Source organism: Cervus elaphus, chromosome 1, assembly GCF_910594005.1.
Source record: "Cervus elaphus chromosome 1, mCerEla1.1, whole genome shotgun sequence".
NCBI classification, from domain to species: domain Eukaryota; kingdom Metazoa; phylum Chordata; class Mammalia; order Artiodactyla; family Cervidae; genus Cervus; species Cervus elaphus.
Window position 1 is genome coordinate 63,659,724 of NC_057815.1, and position 14,171 is coordinate 63,673,894.

The 14,171-nt window shown below is 36.9% G+C and overlaps 1 pseudogene; it reads left to right on the plus strand.

The window, feature by feature from the left end:
- The first annotated feature begins 6,504 nt into the window (after positions 1-6,504).
- Positions 6,505-7,443, plus strand: LOC122700916 (annotated as a pseudogene).
- The last annotated feature ends 6,728 nt before the right edge of the window (positions 7,444-14,171 follow it).

Here is a 14,171-nt window from a genome sequence, read left to right on the forward strand (position 1 = left end):
AGAAGAGCATGTAATTGGACAAAGGGAAACCTACATTCAACTTTTAGCTCAATTTCTTACTATATGTGCAGATGAACTTTCAGGACTTCAATGCCCTCATCTAGTCACTGGAAACATAATAATATCAGGAGTCAGTGTGTTTTAAAAAGTACTGATACATCAGAAATATGTTTTAAACTTGCTAAGTACTATGGCAATAGTAGCTGATATTAAAGGCTAATTTTCCCCCACATGCATATCTCCCTTCCTAAACTAAACAGTTAGCAGGGTTTGAGGAGTGTATATTGCTTTGAAAGTGAAAGGGTTAGTAACTCAGTCATGTCTGCCTCTTTGTGATCCCATGGACTGTAGCCCGCTAGGCTCATTTGTTCACGGGATTTCTCAGGCAAGAATACTGGAGTGGGTAGCCATTCCCTTCTCCAGGGAATCTTCCCCAACCAGGGAGTGAACCCAGGTCTTCTGCACTCCAGGCAGATTCTATACCATCTGAGTCACCAGGGAAGCCCCATATATTGCTTTACATGTTGTTGCTGTTCTGTTACCCATTCATGTCCGACTCTGTGACCCCATGGACTGCAACACTCAAGGCCTCCCTGTCCCGCACCATCTCCTGAAGTTTGCCCAAGTACCTATTAATATATCTGACTCATATTTAATAAGAAAAAAGTTTTAGAAATATTTAATTGCTTTACCCCTCCATGGATTTTTTTTATGTTTCTTGAGAGACAGTAAATTCCTAAGGATTGTGTTCCCTCAACACTAAAAATAGACCTTCCAACTCTCATGACAGTTCATGCATTTAATAAATGGAAACCTTGACAACATCCTATATTTCTATGAATTTTTGTGTCTGTCAGGGCAGTCTATCTATGGGTTGCTGCCGCTAATACAGCTGTTGTTAATTCCCCAGGGTTGTCTAAGAAGTATGATCTTCCCATAAGCCTAGTTATTCATTCAGTGGGTCTTTCTTGGCCTTAATTAAAGGATCAAGAACTCAGAAGACCACAGATACTTTTCTGTATTCCCAAATTCTCTTGGGTTTTAGTTCTCCTGGGATAGAGAAAGCTATAGAATCAGCATCTGAGTCAACATTGGAACCTAGATCAAGGATAGACAACCTGTCTTATGGGATGTCTGTGAGTCTGTGGTTGTAGAATAAAGAAGGCAATGAGGACCTGGTGTCCGATATTGGATAGTAGGTAACTGCCTGATGAATTCTGAAGGGGATCTGTGAGTCTCAGATATTATACTAGTCTCACTCCTATTCCAAAGAACCTGTGATTATTTTCCTTCCATATATGTTTACATTATAGCACCTGCCCAGGGCCATGATTTAAGCAGATCCAAGATTGGGAGTGGAGGCATGTCTAATGCTTGTGAAATGATATTTGATAATAATGAGAATCTCAGGCTACCTGTCCAAACAGTGATCTTTCAAGTTAATGAAGGGTTCATTGAAGGTTGATTTATAACTTTCGAAACAGTCAGTCTGTGAGGAAGACATTTTTCAGGATTTAAAACCTGGGATAAATCTAAAGTCAGGATCATCAGAAGAAAAGGATCTGGTGTTTGTTGTTGTTTTTTTTTAACCCTGACTGTAGTCAGTCACAGATTCTTGAGTTTTTTGGGTTTTTTTTTTAACATTCTATCTCACAGGTTTCTGTGTGGTTTTTCTTTATTTATTTTCAGCTTGCTGGTTAAAACTCTCTTTGGAATAGTTTAGTGCAGAAGGAGTTTGTCTCATTTTATCTAAAACAGAAAAGGAATTGAGACACAAGGCTAGATGTAGCGGGTGTGGAAGCCAGTTTCTCAGAGCTGAAAGAGCAGGCATCTCAGGAGGCTCTGATAGTGGTTTTTACATACCGAGGCTTTTCTTTTTCTGATGGGAAAGTGTATTCTTATCTATTTAGAACAAGATTTAATTAGGATGGAAAACAAATGAAAATAGTAAATTATGACTTAAATCACAAGCTGAGAACATGAGAAAGAATGATATTAAGTCACTGGGAATAAGGAGAAAACAAATTCAAAGGAGAGCATTTAGTGCAACTTCCATCTTGGTAAGTAACAGACCCACGAGGGCTGTTGGATGACATGTGTCTGACAAAGTTCCGAGGTTTCTCAGATCAGCTGACTCACTATTTATGCCATCTCCTTCTACCACAGTTCCTCAATATGATCCCACTGCTGCAGTAAGAAGTTGTTTTGAGTGAGGTAACCAGTGAGTATTGGGGAGAAGGGAAATGATGGAAATTATATTGGAAAATGCTGAGCTTCTAGAAGATATCTAGAATAGAACTGAATGGCTGAAGGCTTCTTTCTGAAGCCTAGACGGTGGACTATGAGGGTCATGTTATATCTACTTATGTTAGAAACTGTGGTTGAATTGATATCTAAGCTGGTCTTCAAAATCAGCTCATTTCTGTGTCTTTATGGATTTATTTTAATATATTAGTATACTTTCACTTAAAAGATGAAAGTACTTCTGAAAGGAAAGTGGACAGAGTGAGCATAAGAGAAAAAAAAAATATATATATATATATATGAACAAGGAATATAATTGCAGACCTGTAGTTAGTGAGAAAAGAGATTAGAAAGATCCAGGACAGAATTTTGAGCTTGATTAGCTTCAGGTGAACAGGAAAAATATTTCTCCCTCCTCCACCCTTTCCCTGAGAAAATCTGCTTTTTCTCTTTTGGTCCCTTGGAATCTGTTTATCTTTGGGAACCACTTGTGCATTCATTCATCATTTCCTTCAACTGCCGGCCAACTATGCTCTCTTGTGATTAGGTCTCCTCTTTCTGTTTAATTTTTCTTGATTCTGAAAAATTGAACTTTCCTGAAGAAGAATCAGTTGACTCTTTAGTCATGTATAGTCTCTCCTGCCAGGGTATCCTCAACTCTGTTATAAAATATTTCTCTCCTCTCACCTCGATAGTCTTCACTTCTGTTGGACAATGGCTTATTCATTTGTTTTCTGTTTTACATACCTTTTGTTTTCAACAGTATCTCTCTCTGTCTCTCGCGACCTATTTTTTTTTTTTTTCTGTATGAGCTTTGACACTAACTCCAATATGCATTTTGTTGTTGTTGTTGATTTGTCATTCAGTCATGTCCAAATCTTTTGTGTGCCCATGAAATGTAGCCAGTCAGGCACCTTTCACTATGGGATTTCCCAGTCTAGAATACTGGAGTGGGTTGCCATTTCCTTCTCCAGGGGATCTTCCTGACCCGGGGATTGAGCCCATGTCTCCATCATTGGCAGGTGGATTCTTTACTGCTGAGCCATCAAAAGTAAGTAAGCAAGTGTTAGTTGCTCAGTCCTGCATGACTCTTTGTGACCCCATGGACTGCAGCCCAACAGGCTCCTCTGTCCATGAGATTTTCCAGGCAAGGTTACTGGAGTGGGTTGCCATTTCTTCCTCCAGGGGATCTTCCCAACTCGGGGACCGAACTCGGGTCCCTTGCACTGCAGGCAGATTCTTTACCGACTGAACTACAAGGGAGGCCCATCAGAGAAGTCTCCTAATAAGCATTGCCTTTGAATTTATTGTAAATATCTGGATGCAATGTGAGTCTTTTGAAAATTTTCCTTATACCCCATATTCTTCTGACTGTTTTGCCTCAAGGAAAGAAGCAGAACACCCATATGGTAGCTTGAATGGTTTGTTTTTTTCCATGATGGGAACTTAGTTTCAAAAGCTGTTCACTTTCTTGCTTCAAATTCTTTACTGTCAGACTCCATTGACTTTAAGCATCATGTTTATTTCTTTTGTTCAAAAGAAAACATCCTAGCACCTTTTCATCCTTCTAGTTACTCTTTTCCTTTCCTCAGCCCCAATCTTCTCGAGTTGCCTACCACTGCTGTTTTCAGCTGTTACACATCCAAAGTCTTGCAGTCTGTGGTCAGACTTTATCCTCACTAATTTCTTGAAATTGTACTAGATGCTAGTGAAAGCCCAATGGTTTTCACTAGATGCTAGTGAAGGTCTAATGTTTTTATTTGATGTTCTACCCTCAACACAACAGTTTGAAAGTGGCACTGAACAATAAGAGCAATAACAATAACAATAACAACAGCGACAGTGATACCACTGCAAAGAATCAGAGTAAGAATAGCATCGGAGAAAAGACTCAGAACCATGGAAATGTAGGAGGAAGACAGGGGTATAATGGGATCAAGGAAATCAAAGGCAAAGAACGATTAAAGAAGGGATTGTTCACAAGTGGGAAATGAAGTTTAGATTTCTGTATCTAGAAGGGAACCATCTATGAGTTAATTTGATTCCAATCTAGGATGTATAGAGAGTTCAGAGTGGTGAAATGCCTCTTCCAAGATCTCAGTCTGTTGATGGCATAACTGAGGCTACAGCTCAGCTAGAGCCTCATACCTAGTCCAGTCCTCTTTCCAGGGTACTAAGTAGGTTTGGGTCAGTCACTCACATTGATTTCCTCAGTCATTCCATAGACATGTTAAATATTAATAGTTTCAGAACAATTGCATTAACTTTCTCTGAATTTTGCATCTCCTAGCTTATTCCCTTTATTGGTTACAGATATCATTATTCTTTCCAGAAAAGTATGTCTCAAAATATTTTATTGCCTTTTATTTATCCCTCATATGACCTATCACCTGGCAGTCAATTTTTTTTTTATTTTTTCTAGACGTATTTCTTCTCTATACTCTGCTTTCACTGTTAAGGCTACATTCCTGGCTGCTTTGATCTGCTGCAAAATTTCCCAGAGCAACTCTGGGTGGCTATCATCCATTTCAATAAATGTCACCAACTTTTAAACTATATTTACTAAACAAAAATGTATTATACTGTATGCTGAAGATAGACTCATACCTATCATGGAAATTGAAATGTATTAGTGAACTATACTACAAAGTTTTAATTAAGAATTGTTTAGCTATTCTACTGGGAGACAGGAGGTTCAAAAAAGAATTGCCCACTGGTAAAAGCTTCTCTGAAAAAATAAATTTTCATAATATTATGTTCTTCTTAAAACTTTGCCAAAATATTGGAGACTCAGTAAGTATTGTTGACTAATAAATTAGTTCTTCGTGTGACAAAGTAAACTCAAAGCCACAAAGCCGTTAGCTTGACTTTTAAAATTCTTTTTCTTCAAGACACAATCTATTTGCTCAGTCATATTTCTTATATCTCTAAGCTCTCAATAAGCTAGATGATCTTATTTTTACAGTAACTTAAATACCTTACTTTAGCTTTTTGTTTGTCTTTGTTGTTCTTTCCTGAGGCTTTCTGTTTCTGAGAAACAGACTAATGACCACACTTTCATGAATCTTTTCATTATCTCTGTAGTGAAGGTTATGCTTCGTTGTGTCATACATATGTGATTGAATATCTCAATTATTTCATCCTGATCTTTGAAGGGAGGTGTTTTGTTGTCCACATCTCATCACCTTCACAAGGGTAGGAATCCGTGAAATAGAAAATATTTATGATCCATATTTGATTCCTTCCTCAGTGATGTATTAAATACAGAGTGAACTTAAAGAAATATTCATTAAATTGTCTAATGCTTGTGCGTTTAATTCTTGAGTGCTTGAAACTCATTTTCTATTTTGTTATCTGCAAGCTGTTTTTTTTTTTTTTTTTTCCTTTTCTCTGGAAATAGTATTCAAATTTGAGTTAAAGAAAAGAAGAAGAAGAGAAGGAAAGGACAAATATTTGAATATAAGCTGGGAGAAATAAATGGGAAAAGAGAAAAGAAACATGGGGTAGGCAAGTGAGAATGGAGGGAGGAGGTAATGTGTGTGAGTGATGAGAGGACCTATCTTCTGTTTTAGAATGATGACTTATGAGTCCTTGCTTTGACAGGATTAATTCATCTGAAATGCATGCAATCCTGGGACCATGCAAATAGAGAACATGATTTCAATATGCACACTATTAAGTTAGAAAAACACTGTTCAAAGTAAGGACTGTCTACACTTATATTTCTCTTTCTAAGTTCTTCTCATTTGATAATGAAAGTCTTCATATTAAATCATAAGAATAATGATTGTTACTGAGCTCCCTAAAAGACCATATCAGTATTCTAAACACTTTTTTCTTTAGCTCTAAGGGGGAAAAAAGTGTCTACTAATCACCAGAAGTGACTAGTCAGACAAGAAGGAAAGCTGATGATACTCAAGAGCTTATAAAGAAGTTTTCTTGTATGATGCCAAGTCAATAAATATAATGTATTGGTCACAGTGACTAAATGAAATTATAAGTGCATTCAATGTTTATTATTGTTATTTTCATTATCATTACCAGTAGCATTAGCTCTATTAAGTCATGGTAACTTTCATGTCAGTGAAGACTATTTGGCTTACATTCCTTGAATCTTTACTTATTACCATCCTTTTTTAAATTACTGCAATGCCAAGAGTCAAACTTAATCTGATAAAACAGCCCTGATACTTCATTCTCATTCTCTCTCTTTCTCCCTTACCCTATTTCAGGGTCCAGCATCAGAGGACAGAGTAACAGATGACAACCTCTTCAAACTACACTAACCTTAGAGATATTTGGTACACCATGATTGGGATCCCAGGACTGGAAGATGCACACACGTGGATCTCCATCCCCATTTGTTCCATGTACATAGTCGCTGTTGTAGGAAATACCCTCTTGCTATTTCTGATCTTCACTGAGCACAGTCTTCATGAACCCATGTACCTTTTCCTCTCCATGTTAGCCTTGGCAGATATCTTTCTCTCCACTGTCACCACACCCAAGATGTTAGCAATCTTCTGGTTCCAAGAAGGGGGTATATCTTTTGGTAGCTGTGTGTCCCAGATGTTTTTCCTCCACTTCATCTTTGTGGCAGTCTGCCATACTGCTGGCCATGGCATTTGATCACTATGTAGCCATCTGTTATCCACTAAGATATACTACCATTCTAACACCCTCAGTCATTGGAAAAATAGGCATTGCTTCTATAATTAGGAGTTTCCTCATCTGTTTCCCCTTGGTTTTTCTGGTTTATCGGCTTACTTACTGCGGAAGGAACATTATTCGTCACTCATACTGTGAACATATGGGCATTGCCAGGCTTAGGTCAACATCTACTATGGGGTTATTGTGGCTCTATTTTCCACATGCCTGGATGTGGTGCTTATCATCATCTCTTATGCCCTAATACTCTGTACTGTGTTTAGAATTCCTTCCCAAGATGCCCGGCTCAAGGCTCTGGGTGCTTGTGGCTCCCATGTCTGTGTTATATTACTGTTCTATACTCCAGCCTTTTTTTCATCCTTTGCTCACCGATTTGGGGGCCACAGTATACCACTACATGTACATATTCTTCTTGCCAATCTTTATGTGGTGGTACCACCCACTCTCAACCCCATCATTTATGGAGTTAAGACCAAGCAAATTCAGGAGAAATTTATCCAGGTCTTTTCTTTGAGCAAGAAATTTTGCTGATGTAGTTTAAACAGCATAGTTCTTTAATTCTCTATGTAACTCCAGTAATTGAAGAGTACCTACAATTATATTGGAAATCTTATATCATGCCAGCATTAAGAGAGAACAATAGCATTAAGATTTGAGTAAATCAGATCATGTTAAAATCTTGTTTCACTGCTTTTGTTCAGGACAGTGTCAGACCATGGACATTTTAGAGTCTGTGTAATAATGAGCTTTGTTACAAGTTTAAAGCAAAGAAATTTGATAGCTAATTTCAATTTTATGTTAATATAGACAAACAGGAGAACTGAAGACACAGCCCACCCACACACACTAAAACAAATGAAAAAAAATCTCAAATCAACTTATCAGGGTTTTAGTTTATTCTCCTATAATATGACCTCTGTAAATCAGTGAAAATAGTATTCATGTATTTAGCATCCTGATATATTAGCTGAGCATTTGGGCTCTAAGTTCAAGTCTTGAATTTCAGATGTATGGCCTTGGCAGAGTGCATTTACTCTTTCTGGAACTCTGTACACTTATCTTTATAACAGGTACAAAATATTATGTAACTTATAAGGTTGTTAAAATTATTATGTTGAATGATTTATATAAAGCTTCTAAAACACTGCATAGCATGTAATGAAAATGAAAGAAGTTTGTCTATTGCTACTATTGCCAGTAATACTACTGTAATCAGCCTGCATCCTACATACACTGGAACTGCAGGACAGAGAAAGGAATCTCCTTTATATTTCCTCCTTGTGTGTAACACACATTACTCCAGTCATGTCCAACTCCATGACCCCATGGACTGTAACCAACCAGGCTCCTCTGTCCATGGGATTCTCTAGGCAAGAATACTGGAGTGGATTGCCATTCCCTCCCCAAAGGGATCTTCCTGACCCAGGGATCCAGCCACCTCTGATATCTCCTGCACTGATCGGAGGGTTCTTTACCACTAGTGCCACTTGGGAAGCCCATATTTCCTCTTTCCTAAGTATAATTTCAGGCATTATGGGACATAATGATTTTAGGTGATCTTGGGGCATCAAGCTATTTTAATTTTTCACTCTGGAGACAGGAGAAAAATTTGCCAGACGTAGAAATTTACGGATTATTAGCATGTGTGTGTGCTAGGTTGCTTCAGTTGTGTCTGACTCTTTGCGACCCTCTGGACTCTAGCTCACCAGGCTCTCTGTCCATGGGTATTCTCCAGGCAAGAATACTGGAATGGGCTGCCATGCCCTCCTCCAGGGGAGCTACTCTACCCACGGATTCAGCCCGTGTCTCTTAGGTCTCCTGCATTTGCAGGTGGGATCTTTACCTCTAGCACCATATGTTAGTAAAAGCACTGGAATGAATAAAAAATCTGCATCAGCTCCCCAAATGAATGTCAATGCTCCTCTTGATCATTTTATAATCATACTATAGACTGCATTTATTTTACCATAGTAGTAATAATTATTACTCTTACTAGCAACAGTAAAAGGTATTCATCAGGGAAGAAAAGAAACAGTGAGATGTCTGAGAACACAAATGATTTATAAAATAATAAAGAATAAAGAATATTTTACATGTTCGCTGTACAAGTACTAATGAAAACTCATGAACATGTTTATTTCCTCACAGCATTGATGACAAAAATGAAAACTAGAAATACAAATGCACAGGATGAATGTATTGCAATACATTTTAAAAATTTAGTACAATTATTACTGAATATGTTACTACAAAGTGCTAATAAGCTTAAAACATTTTAGAGAGAAATTACAGGTTGCAGAATGATATTTATCAGATGATCATAAGTAATGAATGTACACACACATATTAATGTATGGAATCTTACACACAAGTGTATTTGCATAGAAAATCTGGTAGAATATACAGAATTCTTCTGATAGTATGTATATTTTTAAAAGAACATGCAAATTAAGCTAATTATAAATAATTAAATTATATCTAGTGATTCTTTCCTGTACAAGATGAGATATTTAGCATTAGCATGACTTAATATTATTCTACCTCCCCTGCAGATGTCCCTATTATTTTCTTAATTCCTTAAGTATCCAGGATTTATATTTAATTACTTTGTCTCTTGAAAGTATTCTTTTTTTTTTTTTTACTTTGATGGAGGATATTTTGAGCATTTTTCTACTAGGATTTTTAGGTAAGTAAAAATAGAATTTCTACTTTATTTTACAAGTTAGCAGTGAAGAAGAGAAATATAAGTTTATCATGATTTCCAGATTTTTATATGATTACTGATTAATTGTATTGTTTCTGATTCTTTCTGTATTTACTATTTTGCTTAAATTCTGTGCTGTTTCCCCTAGATATTGAAAGAAAACAGGAGTACACAGAAGTGATTTGGGCAAATTTTTGTTTCCCACACATGTATAAACATCAAAATTTTAAAAGATTTTAAGCTCATTAAGTATATTATATTCAGTAAAATGTTCTATTCTTCTTTCTGTTCTCTAGAAGAAAAAACTCTGTAGTCTATCTTTAAAGTCCATTTTTAAACTTTAAAAATCATATTGTGAGTGTATTCATGTACAATCAACTATAGTGATTGTGAATTCTTATATTTCATAAATGTTAGTTGGCCTAAATATTGCTTTAGGATTTTAAATTTGATTCATTGTTCTATTGATACCTGTTTACAAAGGATAACTTTATTAATTTATTGTTGGATATCATACATATCTCCTTGAAATTTACAAGAATGAGAGTATGAACTGACTTTTTCAAAAATTAATATAACTTACAAACTTAGTCAAAATTTTCAGGAAATAAATAGAAAATATACAATTACAAAATAAAAATTAACTTCATTATATTTAATAACTAAGACAAATGAGAAAATCCCTTGCTATGTACAAACTACTAAAGCTCATTTTGAAAGAAATAGGTAATCTAAGTACTCTCATATCTACTGGAGAAACTGTAGTTTGAAACCTTCCAACAAGGAATTTTCCAGACCCAGATGAATTTACTAGATGAATACAAACAAACAATAAGAAGGAATATAATATGGATTTCATGAAAACTTTTATTAGAAAATGGTAAAGGATAAAGTCCATCCCAAATTATTTAATAAGAGCAGCTCTATGCTGCTATATAACCGTGAGTATGCAAGACAAAGAAACCACTACAATATTTTTATAAAGAAAATCCCCTCTCTTTCCACATATATTTGTTGTTCCCTCAGCTGTCTATATTTAAAGCCAAACTAATCCTGGGATTATTTTCCTCTTTGGATCAGCGTCACGGAGCGTTCCCATATTTACAATTCTTGGACATGCCTTCCTGTGGAGTTAAGTACCTCACAAGGTTTGATCACCTCCTCATACTTTAGTTCACAAATTTAAGTTCTAGCCACATTATCAGCCTTACACAGTGATAGCAAGTACCTTTTCACAGGGGATGATTGGTAAAGAGTCTGATGCTGGGCAAGATTGAAGGCAAGAGGAGAAGGGGATGATAGAGGATGAGACGGTTGGATCGCATCACCAACTTGATGGACATGAGTTTGAGCAAGCTCTGGAAACTGGTGATGGACAGGGAGGTCTGGTGTGCTATAGTCCATGGTGTCTCAAAGAGTCAGACATGACTGAGTGACTGAAATGAACTGAACTTCCAGGTGGTGCTAGTGGTAAAGAATCCCCCAGTCAGTGCAGGACATGCAAAAGAAGTGGACTGGATCTCTGGGTCGGGAGGATCCCTTTAGGAGGTCATGACAACCCACTCCAGTATTCTTGCCTGGAGAATCCCCATGGATAGAGGACCCTGGTGAGCTAGAGTCCATAGGGTCGCAAAGAGTTGGACACAACTGAAGCAACTTAGCAGGCACAAACTTCAAGATCTCATAAATATCCATATTTTTGAAGATTAAAATAAATAGATAAAGCATGGGTCACTGTCAAATACTGCATATTTGGCACAGCATGAACTCTGGTTGTTTTCTTTAAATTGATAAGAGCCCACGGGAACTCCTTAGCAACCTCCAGGTTATAGAGAAGCTAAAAAAAAATCTGAAAATACGATGGTCCACTGGTAAGATAATAAAAGTAAAAAGAGAAGTAAATATATTTTAATTATAATATAGGACCAGGTTAAAGAAACAGACTACAAGTTACAAAGGCAATAATTCTAAAAAGCTATTCCAACATCCAAACACATATTTTTAAAAACAATGGGGTTGCGATTGTTTGCAAAATTGCCTTGCAGCCATAGACACAGGGAGGGGGGTGAGAACTAATGATGCAATGAAAGAATCAATGAGGCCTCAGAGTGGATCCAGAAAGTGCAAGGATTTACCATTCCAAGAGGAAAGCACCAGCCCTATAAAAGTCAGCAAGAGTTCAGAAAAAAATGAGTTCTTTACAGAGACAAGGCCAGTTAACGTGTTCTGGAACTATGTAAGTCTTCTTGCTGAAGCTAATGACTAAGAATCATCTCTTTCCCTTGCTTAGGAGTCTTAATGCAACATTTAAAAAACTTCCTAGATATCTGAATATCATGTTACTTAAAATGAACTTTAGAATGTGTATCTGGGTAATTTACTAGCAGTCCAGTTTTGGGACTCAGTACTTTCACTGCCAGAACCTGGGTTCAATCCCTGGTCGGGGAATTAAGATCCTGCCACAAGCAGCACAGAGTGGCAAAAATAAATTACTATATTTGACAAAAGAATGTGTATGTGAAAAAAAAAAAAAAAAGAATGTGTATGTGACATATCAGGCAGAAACTGAAGAAATGTATATCACAAAAGAAACTGTTATAGAGGAGTCAGAAAAGTGTAATTGTGATTAGCAATTATAAGACAATATAGTGCAGAGACTATATAGAATCATAGTAAAACTTAAGAATGAAAAAGCATAGGGCTTTAAATACTTTTATTAAGAGTGAAGTTAAAAAAAATAAGCGTGCAGTCATTTTCATGTAATTAATTGGAATTACTAATTTGAAGCATAGGACACAGTGTAAGCTTGTGACTAAAGAGGACAATCTCTGGAGTCAGATTTCTAATAATCAAATCTTGGTTAGATTGCTTCTGGTATAAAATCTTAGGAAGCTTATTTTATATATGTGGATATTTTGTTAAATTTAGAAAATATAAAAGGCACTTATAACAATATCTGTAGCATAATAAGTATCCAGACATGTCAATAGGGACTAACAGAGTTTTGCCAAGAGAACACACTGGTCATAGCAGATACACTCTTCCAACAATGCAAGAGATGGTTCTACACATGGACTTCACCAGATGGTTAATACCAAAATCAGATTGATTGTAATATTTACAGCCAAAGATGGAGAGGTTCTCTACAGTGAGCAAAAACAAGACCAGGAGCTGACTGTGGCTCAGCTCATGAACTCCTTATTGCCAAATTCAGACTCAAAGAAAATAGGGAATTAGACCATTCAGGTATGACCTAAATCAAATCTTTTACGATTATACAGTGGAAGTGACAAATAGACTCAAGGGATTAGATCTGATAGACAGAGTGCCTGATGAACTATGGACAGAAGTTTGTAATATTGTACTGGAGGTGGTGATCAAAACCATCCCCAAGAAAAACAATGTGAAAAGGAAAAATGGTTGTCTCAGGAGACCTTACAAATAGCTAAGAAAAGAAGAGAAGCTAAAGGCAAAGGAGAAAAGGAAAGATATATCTGAATGCAGAGTTCCAAAGAATAGCAAGGAGAGATAAGAAAGCCTTCCTAAGTGATCAATGCAAAGAAATAGAGGAAAATAATAGAATGGGAAAAACTAGAGATCCCTTCAAGAAAAGTAGAGATACCAAGGGAACATTTCATGCAAAATGGGCTTAATAAGGAACAGAAATGGTAGGGACCTAACGGAAGCAGAAGATATTAAGAAGAGGTGGCAAGGATACACAGAAGAACTATACAAAAAAGATCTTCATGATCTAGATAACAACGATGGTGTGATCACTCACCTAGGGTGAGATATCCTGGAGTCAGAACACAAGTGGGCCTTAGGAAGTATCACCAGAACTAAAACTACTGGAGGTGATGGAATTCCAGTTGAGCTATTTCAAATCCTAAAAGATGATGCTGTTAAGTGCTGCACTCAATATGCCAGCAAACTTGGAAAACTCAGCAGTGGCCACAGGACAGGTCAGTTTTCATTCCAGTCCCAAAGAAAATCAATGTCAAAGAATGTTCAAACTACCTCACAATTGCAGTAGACTCACTCGCGAGCAACATAATGCTCAAAATTCTCCAAGCTAGGCTTAAACAGTATGTGAAAAGAGAACTTCCAGATGTTCAAGCTGGATTTAGAAAAGGCAGAGGAACCAGAGATCAAATTGCCAATATCTGTTGGATCATAGAAAAAGCAAGAGAATTCCAGAAGAACATCTACTTCTGTTTCATTGACTACACTGAAGCCTTTGACTATGTGGATCACAACAAACTGTGGAAAATTCTTCAAGAGATGGGAATACCAGACCACCTTACCTACCTCCTGTGAAATCTGCCTGCACATCAAGAAGCCACAGTTAGAAGTGGACATGGGACAACAGACTGGTTCCCAATTGGGAAAGGAGTATGTCAAGGCTGTATATTGTCACCCTGATTATTTAACCTATATGCAGACTACATCATGTGAAATGCCACGCTGGATGAAACACAAGCTGGAATCAAGACGGCAGAGAGAAATATCAGTAACCTCAGATATGCAGATGACATCACCTTTATGGCAGAAAGCA